Below are 13763 nucleotides of genomic sequence, written 5' to 3'. Positions count from 1 at the left end.
AAAAAATGAGTAGTGAGTGGAGTGGGATTGATTCATTTATTTGATTGAGTGAAAGCTGGCGGAGTGTGTTGTGAAGATGATATGGCACATAGTGAACGTTAACAGGGAGTGTTCCATACAGCCTTACCCCATAGTCTAATGTTGTATTATTACTTTTTTTTAGCAAATTATCCTACTTTGTATAGTTTAGGTTTAAATAGATATTTCGCAGTGTAATAATAAAAGTAATTATTTTTAAATAATAATAACTAAAGTACAAAAAATAATTACGGGCATTTTGTTTTATGTATAATCGTACAAAAGCAAATCAAAGTTTAATATTTGGATACTGGTGTGTGCTTAAGTACATAAATTCAAGAACTATATAAACAACTAGGTTTGGTGCATCTAAGATAAATCATTTTAGATGTTATAGACTTATAGTTAAAGCGAATAGTACAGTACAAGTTAATTAATTATATGATTGCATATGTTCATGCACAAAAGTGGCTGTGTATTTAACGTCTCTCTAGAAATATTCTATGTAACACTTATCGAAGAAGAAAACGCTATAACGTTTAGTTTTATAGCATTTATAGATTAACTAGTTTTTGTCCCCCGTATTACGGGGATTGTTTTATATTATTTGTTTTTAATATTTATTTATTTTTTAATTTTTCTTTTTTTATTGTAGGAAAGTTAATAATATACTTATGGTTTGATAATAAATTGTTTCACAAATAAATGAGATGTTATAACTCGGTTTAAAAGTTACATGGGTTTGATAAGACCCAATACCCATTTATTTTTTATTACTATCAAATTGTTTTTTTAATTATAGATAATATATATCTTTTTTTAAATAAATCATATATTAATTTTTAGTATATCCCTACTTTATAGGATTTTTATATCAAATATTTGGTGAGATTGGTTTTTAATTTAATGAGATGTTATAACCCTTAAGAATTATTTGGGTTTGATAAGACCCATATCCATGAATTCGGGTCAAACGCATGAGAAACCTCCATTTAAAAATTAAGCAAATCTGATGACTCCAGAAAAAGAGGAAACAACCACATCGCGACACATTAGATTTTTATGTCTTTATTTATATATATTATAGATAAGTAATAAATTTTGTAATTTTTTAATACACATAAAGTCAAAACATATACGCTGATTGAAACATTGTCAAATTCGAGACATACTAGAATATCATAAAAATAACATTATCCAGACCTTTCCAAATATTTGAAACTGTTTTCCGTCCCAAATTTTAGGCAAATAACCTAACATGTTTTCTATCCTTTTTATATATTATTATATTTTAAATAAATCATATAGTTATTAAAAAAAAATATAGTGAGCAATAATTTTAAATGAAAAGACAAAATCGAAAAGTTGCAAAATAGTTGTGTATACGACATGCTTTAATTAACATTTGGGTATGGGTTGATTTCAGTTAAAGTTCGTTTAATTATCCAATGCATTTTTGTTATGTTTTTTTTTCTTCAAACTTGTTGAAATTGGTTAGTGTATGGTGTTCCAAACTTAATTACGAAATTTCGAATATGAAATATGCCGGTTTCAAGCTATGTTATAGACAATGGTAGCATAAATTTAGATGTCCGAAGCCTGAAATAGAGGTAAAAAGCTGTAAATAGAGATCTAAAAATTTTTAAAAAATATAAAACATATAAGGCCCTGTTTGGATTCGGTTAAATTTGCTTATCTAAGACACAGTAACTGTTGTGGGTAAAAAATCAAGGATCTTGACAGGCAGAATCCGCAAAAGAATCTTCGCAATGCCCCAGGATCACAAAAATCATACAGTATCCTCTGTAAGTATCGTTAATAACCGTCATTATCCTTTCACCCTTGACTTGGTTTTGCAGACAACAATCAACAATTTAATGCTCAGCTGAAGACTTTGTCATACATTGAAGATTATATACGTTGGAGGCAATTACAACACGATTAAGACAAAGACATGCAATCTGGTCCATAATCCTTGAGAGGACATTTAATGCTTATTATTACTAGGTATAGCCATTGTAACTATAAATAGATGAGCTTGATCCCATAAGACACAACTACATACACCCGTACACTTTCAATTGTAATTAGAGCAGCGATCATAGCACTTCCAACACTTGTAATCACCGATTTTCATTAATATAATTGAGGTAGTGGGATAGTTTTCCACTCCCGAGGTTTTTTGCCGTAAATCCTCTAATAATCAAGGGTTTTTCCTCGCTGAATCGTTGTGCCACGTACATTTCTTACCTGCTATTTCGTTTATAGTATCAAATATCCTACCTCACAATCAAAGTTTGGTTACTTAATTATCTTCATGTAATTTTTTACCAAAATGGTTACCATGACCGATTGGTCGGTTAAACTTATTCACTTGACCATAACCTTCGATTTTCTTAGGTCATGTTTATTTACAGTTACATGATTCAACCTTTAGTTATAGCCCAGCCTTTACTCACACTAATGACCTAATATGAAGTAACATATAATAGCATACACATCTCCCACCCTATCTGTAAATTTAAAACAACATTAAATATAATTATATAATCTTTTTTTCTTTTAATTAAATAATATTTTTTATAAATTTATCATTATATTTTCTTTCCTATTCACTCATAATCATTTTGACAATAAGTTTTCATCGCTTTAACAAATATATTAAAAAATCAGTGCATTTTCTCTTTATATTTGAAAACTTACTCAAAACACTCTTCACATTGTAGAATCCTTCATCACAAAATATAAAGAATAGGACGTGAACGCTATAAAAAGGGGTTTTCTAAGAACATCCATAATTTTTCTAAAATATCCTTCTATACGTCTCATGTAGTCTTATACTGGACCAATACGTCTCCGTATACCCGTATAGGGATGTCTGGGTGTTCCTAGTAGGACTCCTTTAAAAAACTTAAATCTTGATTTAAATCTTACTGTAGTAATTTAAAATCAATATGATACAAATATAAAATTGAAAAATAAAAAGCAAAAAAAGGGCCCACGTGTATATAAACAAGATATGCTGTTACACGTGAGATCTATGAGGGGGGAGGTTCCTTCCCACGTGAACTCCACTCTCTTCGGTCGTTTTTTGGACCCTACGCATTGGCTCGGCTCGGCTTCTCTTTGGCATTGACTTAGGGGTCTTGGCTACAATTTGTTCACGGCTTGACAATTTTACCCCTGTAAAGACATTTCATAGTTGATAATTTTGCCCTTTACCCCACTCCACCCCACCCCACCCCACCCCACCCCACCCCACTTGTACATGACTTGAAATTTGAAAAGCCAATCCTCATGTTGCAACTGGTCTAAAATAATTAAACATGGTTTAAAATTGTTAGTGTCCTTGTCACCAAAAGCTTATTGTTCACTTTCCAGACAAAATAAAGAATACAAGTATTGTTTTTTTATTATAGTTTTTACTTTTATGGGATGTAAAATTGATAGGAAAGATAAATCACATAATATATAATACGGCAAACATGTATAAGAACACACAATTTATCCATCTTCTACTCTATAATTTAACTAATATTTATACTTTTTAAAATTTAATACTTATTTTTAAAAATCTTCCACAAAACATCCACTACTATTATATTTATCTTTTTATACGCTCATAATAATTTAAAGAATGATGAATAATAATATTTTATATATAATTTAAGGTTGGGGTAAACAAATACTTGATGGCATGGAGTTAGTTTTTAATGTGTGTGTGTATACACACACACACATATATATATATATATTAAATTTAAAGATGAGAGAAGAAGATGATGGATGAGATGAGAATGCTCTAAACGTCATTTCATCTACCATCTTCATCCTTTTCATCTGGTAACCACATATCTTTCTTGTCGTCAACTCTATCATTGTCGTCTTTCTTTATTATCCATAAATCTTTCACAATGACACAGTGTTACAATTTTGCACTGTCATTACATTTACACTACACAAAGAATCATTTTTTCCTACCAATGAGTGACATGAGATTGTGGATTCGAAGTTTGGTTATAGGCCTTGGCATCAAAAGCTACAGCACTCTAAGGTGGTTGCGGTGGAAATGAAGGACGGATGAGTCTCGTGATGGTAAAAAGGTAGGTAACGCTATTCCAAACAATAGTGTGGTTAGAGTGATGCGTAAAGTTATAATTAACATTCAAAAAACATAATTTCAAACATCATTTTTAAGATAAAAAATCACCATTTCCATTTTATAATGCAATTAGGTACGATATCACTGGAATTCTCATCTTAGGTCACAATCAATTAAATTGTATTTCAATAGATATATACATGTATTTCTCTAAATAATATGATACTAGTTTTGTTATTTAAGGTTTTGCCCATTTATCATTTTTTGAAAACTATATATGAGACCGAGAATCATTGATGTCGTTTTTTTTTAATACGAGCTAACTTATCTTACACAAATATATTCATTGGTTACGATTATTCATTTAATTGAAAGTAACGCGTGAACATGTAATGTTGGAGCTTTTCTTCAACAAGAAAAAAGAAAAAAAGAGACAAGATATAACATTATCCACACATTAAAAAGAATGTGAAAGTGACTCAATTATTATTTCTAATGTCTAAACGTTTTCTCAAATTCTCCTTTTGATTTTTCATCTATGTATACGTCGGTCTAACAGTAATGGATATATAATTACGAAATCACTCAAGTATTGATATTTTAATTTTCTTTTTACTTTAAATTTTTTTTTTTACGGTTTAACGTCCTAGTTGCAACGTGTAGGTATTAAGACTAGTTTATATCGATTTTTAAAGTTAGCCAATGACTCGTAATTTAAATGTATTAAAACAAGTAAATTATTGATGACGCTTTCGAGTATCAAGGAATCCAGTGCCTTACGTATCCTTCAAATACTTACTTTCTTCTTAATTTTTTTTTAATTTTCTTAACTCTATATATCAATAACTACAATTTAAGTTGTAATTTTAATTAAAGTAACATCCAAACTTGAAGTTTTTTTTAAAAATAGTCATACCATACGATATCCTTTAATTATCCTTCACAACACACACAAATAGGTTGCAAAAATAATGAAAATATATATTGGTTTTCTTTATCAATCAGCTAAAACACGTTTTATTGATTGCTAATTCATTGAATTGACATTTCCAATCTTAAGAGAAAGAAAATATAGGAAAATAACTATCAAATTGCAATACATCTTCAATATCACCCTTTAGTAACTAATGAAAATTAGATGTTAAAAGATAATTTATTTGTACATAATAGCAAATGAGTTATAGTAGATGCATTCCCAAATATAAAAAATGTGGTTAGATGATTAAATACACACTATATCAAAATGGTAATTTTAACTATCAAATAGTCTAATACATATAGGAAATGAATCCATAGTAAATACCCTTTAAAAAATATTTATCGTGATATTTACTTTACTTATCATTGTTTTATTTATACACATTGATTTTTCTATTATATAAAAATAAAAATCATATTACAGTTTTTAAGGTAAACAATAACAATCATACCCGGAAAAATTTCATTAATCTTAAGCTACATGTGGGGTATGAAGAAAATAAGACGTATACATAACACACCAATATCCTAAATATATCTTTTATTTTTTTGTCTCTCTTCAAGCTATCTAATTTTATAACATTACCCTAACTATGAACACAATTGATGAACCAAAAAAATATAATTTCCTCTATAAACTAATGCTAACAAAATAAATTAGAGAATTTTGACAGAGAAGTTATTCCAAAACGAAAACGAAACCAGGCCCCTTAAGCAAAATCAATGATAAATTGTGGATTGAGAGAATTCATAGGGCGAAGGTGGGGCCCACAGCAGGTGGAGTGGATATTGATTTGTCTGGTTGGATCCAACCTTAAAAATCACCAATCTACTCATGATGACACAATGGATGGACTTGATGAGTCTATATGGTTTTGGGTCCCACATGTCATACCTGTGGATGCGAATGCTCATGAGTACAACTTAGGCTGAGGGGTGTGGGGGGCTCTAATGGGGGCGCGAGTGGGGGCTCCAGCCAATAATATTATGACGTGTGGCAGAGAGAGAAACTGGATAAGGGGGGTGTTGGAGCCCCCGGTGGAGCGCGTGACATGTGTACAACTCCTTGTCACTTTTATATAATAAAAATATAACAAAAATTTGGATGGTAATAATTGCTTGGTTATGTTATGCTGATTTAACATTTATATGGTTTATAGTTCATTGTTTACAATTTTTTAAATAGCAACCTCAACAAGACAACAAATATAATGTTATGCATATATATATATATATATATATATATATATATATATATATATATATATATATATATATATATATATTAGATAATCGAAAAAAGAGAATCTTGAATACTATTAGAAATTCAGAAGAATTGCGCGAAGGGGCCATAGAACAGCTAGAAAAAGCCCGGGCTCGCTTACGAAAAGTAGAAATAGAAGCAGATGAGTTTCGCGTGAATGGATACTCTGAAATAGAGCGAGAAAAATTGAATTTGATTGATTCAACTTATAAGACTTTGGAACAACTAGAAAATTACAAAAATGAAACTATCAATTTTGAACAACAAAAGGCCAGTAATCAAGTCCGACAACGGGTTTTCCAACAAGCCTTACAAGGAGCTCTAGGAACTCTGAATAGTTGTTTAAACAACGAGTTACATTTACGTACTATCAGTGCCAATGTTGGCATATTGGTGGCGATGAAACAAAATAACGGATTAGTCCTTCTACTTTAGTTTAGGCATTATTTTTTATTTTTTTTGATTGATTTTTTTTTTCAAAAAAGAATTAAGAAATACTTATGGTAACCATTCAAGCCGACGAAATTAGTAATATTATCCATGAACGTATTGAGCAATATAATAGAGAAGTAAAGATTGTAAATACCGGTACCGTACTTCAAGTAGGTGATGGTATTGCTCGTATTCATGGTCTTGATGAAGTAATGGCGGGTGAATTAGTAGAATTTCAAGAAGGTACAATAGGTATTGCTCTTAATTTGGAATCAACTAATGTTGGTGTTGTTTTAATGGGTGATGGTTTGCTGATACAAGAAGGGAGTTCTGTAAAAGCAACAGGAAGAATTGCTCAGATACCAGCGACTGAGACCTATTTGGGTTGTGTTATATATATATATATATATATAGATAAAAGCAACGTTTTGTGGCAAAAAGGTTTTTAAGGCTATTATTTTAGCCTTTTATATAAATTTAATAATAACTCAATCTATCTATTTGTTTCAATCGCTCTAGTTAACTTTTTCAACTCTCTTGATCAAGTTTGCCCGTGTTCAAGTCTCTATGGTAACAACTTGATTTTTTTGTTAGTTATCCCTCAGTGTATGATGTGATAGGTTTTTTATTAGTTTTTTTTTCATGTATGTTTTGTATCTTTTTTTTTTGTTTAAATATATATGATAGTCTAAAAAAATTATTTTTTAGGTTTGGTTCTCAAACCCGTAATGAAACTAATAGATACCAATAGAATTTGCGTCGACTCGTCGTAACACCCATGTCTTTGTTTTAAATATGTTATTTTGACGTAACTATTTTTTGGGTTTAGTTCTGAACCGGAACAAATATATCCAATACTGAAGAAATTCACGAGGACTCGCCACTGCAACGACCATGTGTTTTAAATATGTTTTTTATTATATGTCATAAGAGTCACTTCTATTTTGGGTGTTTACTAATTTGTGTTTTGTGTTTAATGCTTGTAACAAGACGAAGCTAACTAATAACAACCGAATTCGTGCCCCCGACGCAACGCGACGGGTTGCCGCCTAGTTATGTATTAAAATTATAGATCACTTTATCGTTATAAAAACCCCAATTTTAGAATTTGAATTAAAAAAACAGTTTGGTTTGTCGAATTTCAAAATTGTAGGCAAGTGATTCGGTGTCAAATTTTCATCAAGACCTGTTGAAACAAACAATGAACACCCTAACTTTTAGGATTGCAACAAGAAAGAAATAACACATATGAAACTCGAAAGATATAGGACGGTTATGAAATTAGTTTCATAAAGATAATTGATCAATCACCAGAAACATATCTGTAAATATTGTTATTATATTATTTTTGTTGTTTGTAACAAGTAATTTAGATAGGCTCATGAGCATACCCGATACCCAATAGGTTATTACTCATCAGATGTTCGATGGTTAGTAACCCGATACGGAACATGATTTCACAACTGAAATGGAACTTGGGATTATGAATACCCGTATCGTTATCAAATGTTATCAGTATTAACTCATGTTCAAATGGTTATTTATTTACTTTTATAAAACGTGAAATCATTTTCACTTGATTTTCAACCTAACGTCTAAATAACCCATTTATGATGTAAATCAATTCCTTTTGATTACTTTATGAATTATGTGTGAAATAATCAATTGGAACCATCATGTGGGGAATTATATTCATAATGGCAAAGAACAGAACCCTAAACCAGTTTTAGCACACAGTTTTTCAATTGATTGGAATTTGTGGTGACAATAAGAAGATTCATATTATTTTTCAATAAGGGGTAGTTTTTGTCTACTTAATTTCTACGCATTTCAATTCCTTTAATGATTTTATTACTAACCGAATACAACATAACTTTTCATTAAACTTAATTCCATTTCTCTCATATTCCAATTCCCTCTAAAATTGTAATTCATTCTTTAACATTTTGTAAACCAAACGACCCTTATATGAATAACGCTAAACATAGCCATTAAATCTATAATTAAAGTGATTTAGGTGTACAAAACATAGTTATTTAATACAAGTGGTTGTAAAACCGTAAATAAAATACAACTATTTAAACATGGAAGTTACCTTCTTAAATTACATTTCATCTCAACACATAAATTTTTTGAATGATTTTAGCACAACTAGTTGTTAACGACCTCGTAAGGCTTGTCACGCACACACAACACACCTTACTTGAGAGTTCGAAACCTAGAAAAATGGTATTTTGTTTTGTTGGAATCGAACCCACAAGAGTTCCGCATATTTCTTGCCACGGACATGATTCAAACCAAGTATATTCTTATTCTCACACTTAGCCCAACTAGTATTAACCAATTGAGCTTAGGATAATCGACAATAACTACTTTATATTTATAAATAATAATCATAAAATGTTTTAAACAATGTATATAGTCAAATTTGGTTTCACTTTATAACCAAAAAAAAGTACACACGCTGGCTTCAAAGTATTGAAAGTAATTATTTTACACTATTTATTATTTAATAAAACTGTTTACACATTAAAGAAAAAAAAAGATAAAAAGTAATTATTTTACACTATTATTTAACAAAAGAGTCAACAGTCAAACAATAAAAAGCAGTTGGTTGCATGCACATATGGTCTCAAAAAGTCCTTGTCTCCACAACTCTTAAATCTCTCATACACACACTCAGCTCACAGCTCGGCTTACACGGCTCAATCAAGCCGTTCATCATTCTCTATTCTTTCTATATAAACAACCCACTCATTAGCTTCCATCTTATTATTGTCAAACACTCTCAATCTCTCTCTCTTGATCTGCATATCAAGTTTATAAGTTAAACATAGAAGAAAAAAATATATCTACTTGTGCTAATGATGGCTAACAATGAAGATTTGGGCTTGAGCCTTAGCTTGAACTTTTCGGCTGCGGCCGGGATGAATCTGTCAACAATTAGGATGAATTTGATGCCCGGATTGGATTCGTCGTCGTCCGCGGCGTTTAATCTTCACCATCGGACGACGAATTGGTCCGATTCGTACCCGAATACATCAGGTGATTATATTGTTACAAATTTTTAATAATTTGAATGGAATAGATCTATGATAATTCTTAAATTGATCGGTTATTTAGTTAGATCTAGGGGTGTGCACGGTTTCGTTTGGGTCGTTTTGGGCTAAAACTGAACGAAAAAAACCAGAACTTCGGTTTTTGAATATTGAAAATCATTCGTTTTGGTTTTTCCGCTTTGTCATTTGAGCTTGAAAATTTTTAACCGAATTTTTTTTATCCAAAATAGTAAATTTGGGCTTAAATCATTTTATTATCTAATAACTAATTAATTTTTAATTATTATAAATCTGGGTAAGTATTTGAGTTACATATTTATTAAATTTTTATAAGTTACTTAAAACGAAAAATAAAAAAGAAAATACTTAAATTTAGCTAAGTTCAATATTACTACATACAAAACCAAAACAATCGGGTTTTGTTTATGTCTGGTTTTTCGGTTTCAGATCGGTTTTCCCAGATCTAAAAACGGATACTAATTAGACCAACTACATGCAGATCGGAACAACGTTGAGGCGTTTAAAGTCGAAACGAGGACGTTTCTGAAAGGAATCGATGTGAACCGGATGCCGCCAACGGCGGCCGAAGCGGAGGAGGAGGCCGGTGTCTCATCACCGAACAGCACTATCTCGAGCATAAGTGGAAAGAGAAGCGAAAGAGACGTCGTCGTTAATGAAAACGACGTCGAACGAGCTTCTTCTCGAGGAATTAGCGACGACGAAGACGGCGATAATTCCCGAAAGAAGCTTCGGTTGTCGAAAGACCAGTCCGCGGTGCTCGAAGAGAGCTTCAAAGAGCATAACACTCTTAATCCTGTAAGCGTGCTTAAAAGCTTGTACAGTTATATTTTATTAAATAAAAACCCGACCAGTAAGAAACTAGACAGAAAAATAATATAAAGTAAATATAAAGAATAATATAAAGGTAAATATCTAATAAGTTATTGGTTATTAATTTATGACAGAAGCAAAAGCTGGCTTTGGCTAAGAAACTCGGGTTAAGACCACGTCAGGTGGAAGTATGGTTCCAGAACCGGAGGGCAAGGTTAGTAACATTAATCTTTTTATAAGGGTATTTTCGGTATTTTTGGAAATGAATTAAATTACTAAACTTGAATATTTTGTGGTGTTTGTAGGACTAAATTGAAGCAAACAGAGGTGGATTGTGAATTTTTGAAAAGATGTTGTGAAAATTTAACAGAAGAAAATAGAAGGTTACAAAAGGAATTACAAGAACTAAGGGCTTTAAAACTTTCACCACAATTCTATGCAAATGGCCCCTCCGACCACCCTCACCATGTGCCCCTCGTGTGAGCGCGTGGCGGTCCCACCACCAGAGAAGCCGGTCAACCACCAACATAACCGAGCCCACTTTACAACTACGAACCAAAACCAACACCGGGCATTACCGTTCAACCCCTGGCCAGCACCTACCAATCAAGTCTTTCATCCTCGAGCATGATTGGTCAGAAGGATATTTTAGTCATTTTAGCTTATCGAAAAAAAGGCGTATGATATGAAATGATTGGAGTTGTTGGTTGATTAGGATCTATAGATTTGGTCTAATTGACCAATTTGAATGTGGGGTTTATTTTATATTTACTTTTAAGGATAGTTTTGTAAAATTTTACTTTTTTTAGTGTTTATACTTTTATAATATTATTCTTCTTTCCAGATTTTTAAGAGAAGAAACAGACAATGCTCATTGTTTGAAAGGGGAGGAAGAGACGTGTTATTAGGGTTGTAAATTCCCCTTACTAATTAAATATTTGTTAATTTCTCTATTATCACATTCCAGACTCCCAGTCTTAATTTAATAAGAAAATTGAACTTTATTTCTATTTGAAATGTATTTAAAAAATAAAATGAATATCATTGTAAATGATTATAGCTGCGCTGTTGTCACATGCTTCAAAGTCATTCAGATATTCTCTTGAATATCAATAATTTAATAAAAAATATTTGAGTCTTAGTTGGTTTTAAAAACTCCTAATCATTAAAAGCGAATAAAAAATAAATATGCTAAATGAAAAAAAAAAGAAAAATAGATAAATGAAACTTAGGTATTTAGTCTGGCTTAATGACACTAACGAGTTAGATAAGACTATATTTTCTAAGGGTGAAAGTCCAAATTCAGTAGATGTAAAAACATAGATAAATTTTTATGTGTAAAGTAGAGAGTGTATGAGTTAATGTTATAAAGACAATATGAAATTATGGCCAAAAGTAGATAAAATTGAAAATAAGGATATCTATATACACCCTTGTAAAAGGTTTGCATTTATTTAAAAACATTAAGAATTTTATTAAAATTTATATAAACTTGTAACTTCATAAAATTTCAAAGTGGTAACTTTGCATTAACCAAGCTTTAAGAGTAAATCAATTAGGACACTGAAGTTTAAAGTCTTCAAATTAAGTCATGCAGCTTTCATGTCTTATTTAAATTATAGGTTTTAATATGTTTTTTAACATTTTTCTTTTTTGTTTCAGTTAAAACTACTTTTTTATGTTGATGTGGATTGATGGCGTGGATTTTATATATCTTTTTATTTTTAATATAATTAACATTTTTTATATTTTAGTAATTATGTAGATAGGAAATCTTGACCCCTACATTTTCTCCTCCATTTCATTCTCGACACAAAAATTATGATGATGGCTCGATTTGAAGGTTTAGTGACCCAATTTGATTAAAAAAATGCTACGAGTGACTTAATTGGAACGTTTTAAAAACCTGGATACTATTATGTGACTACCCCCCCCCCCCCCACGGCAAAAGTAATTAACCACAATTGTTTGAAAGAAAAAAAAAATCCTTAGGTGAAATATGATGTACGATAACGTGTGACATAACAACAATATAAGGTGATGATATAATTTATCATGACAAAAACTAATATCTAAAATTGTGTTCATTCTTAAATAATATACAATTATACATCATGTCAATTGTCTTAAGATTAAACATTCATATACAATTCTTTAGAAATTAAAACTTCTTTTATTTTTATTCGAACAAGATTTGTTATTTAAAGGCAAACAAAATGATTTTTTTGGGAATTAAGGAGGTTGAAGTTGCTTTTAACTTTATTATTGAGAGGCATAATGTTAGTTGGTGTTAGGCATTTTGGCAATATAAACCAGAAGTGAAGGTTGATTTGGTAACAAGTTTATTGACTTTAAGATTAATTTTCACAATCAAAATGGTATATGATGTTATCCTCTACCCATTTCAAAATGATATAAAATCAAACTTTTTATTAAGGATAACTTAAAAAATATTCATATTAAGTTAAAGCATAAATAAATGACAAGAATATTTTGTTTAACCATTTCTGTACATCGATTAATTATTATTTTTATCTGTACTCAAAGTGGGGATAGAATATTAACGTCAGGAGTATGTTTGCTTTTAGAATTAGGGTTGCAAAGTGCATCCACCCGTTCACATAATGCATAATGCAAAATGCAAAAGGTGCTTATCTCTTAAAAAATATTGAATATCTAATACCATGGTCTTTGTCAATTGTCATGTTATGTTCACAATGGTCATTCAAACAATCAAACACTATCTTTACATTAATCTAAACTACTCAGTGTTTTAGCATAAAAAAAAAACTATTGTTAAAAGTTTTTCTATCTTCATACTTTGAAGTCAAATCTAATGATTCGATTTTGAAAATCTACACATAACTTACTTAAATCATTTTCTAACAAACCCTCTTGACTTAGAATGTACAACATCTATACATGGTTTATTGACTTTGAAAATCTATATGGTCATGCAATTAACACCATAACAATTAGGAAAGTCATGTGAAAATTGAAACTTTGTATATCTAATTTCCAAAAAGAAATTACTATACAAGAAAAAATTCAGATGGTACCATCACAAAAATATTCATAG

General features: G+C 30.5%; 1 pseudogene across 1 annotated transcript; it reads left to right on the top strand.

The window, feature by feature from the left end:
• Positions 1 to 9402: 9402 nt before the first annotated feature.
• Positions 9403 to 11687, top strand: LOC143578769 (homeobox-leucine zipper protein HAT4-like; annotated as a pseudogene). Its single transcript, XR_013143329.1, has 4 exons — positions 9403 to 9839; positions 10353 to 10669; positions 10819 to 10898; positions 10990 to 11687. The product of XR_013143329.1 is annotated as a homeobox-leucine zipper protein HAT4-like (transcript).
• The last annotated feature ends 2076 nt before the right edge of the window (positions 11688 to 13763 follow it).

Source organism: Bidens hawaiensis, unplaced genomic scaffold (genome assembly GCF_021521415.1).
Source record: "Bidens hawaiensis isolate Kalapana, Puna unplaced genomic scaffold, B.hawaiensis_p1.1 tig00029334_1, whole genome shotgun sequence".
Taxonomy (NCBI): Eukaryota; Viridiplantae; Streptophyta; class Magnoliopsida; order Asterales; family Asteraceae; genus Bidens; species Bidens hawaiensis.
This window is presented reverse-complemented; position numbering and strand designations above follow the sequence as displayed.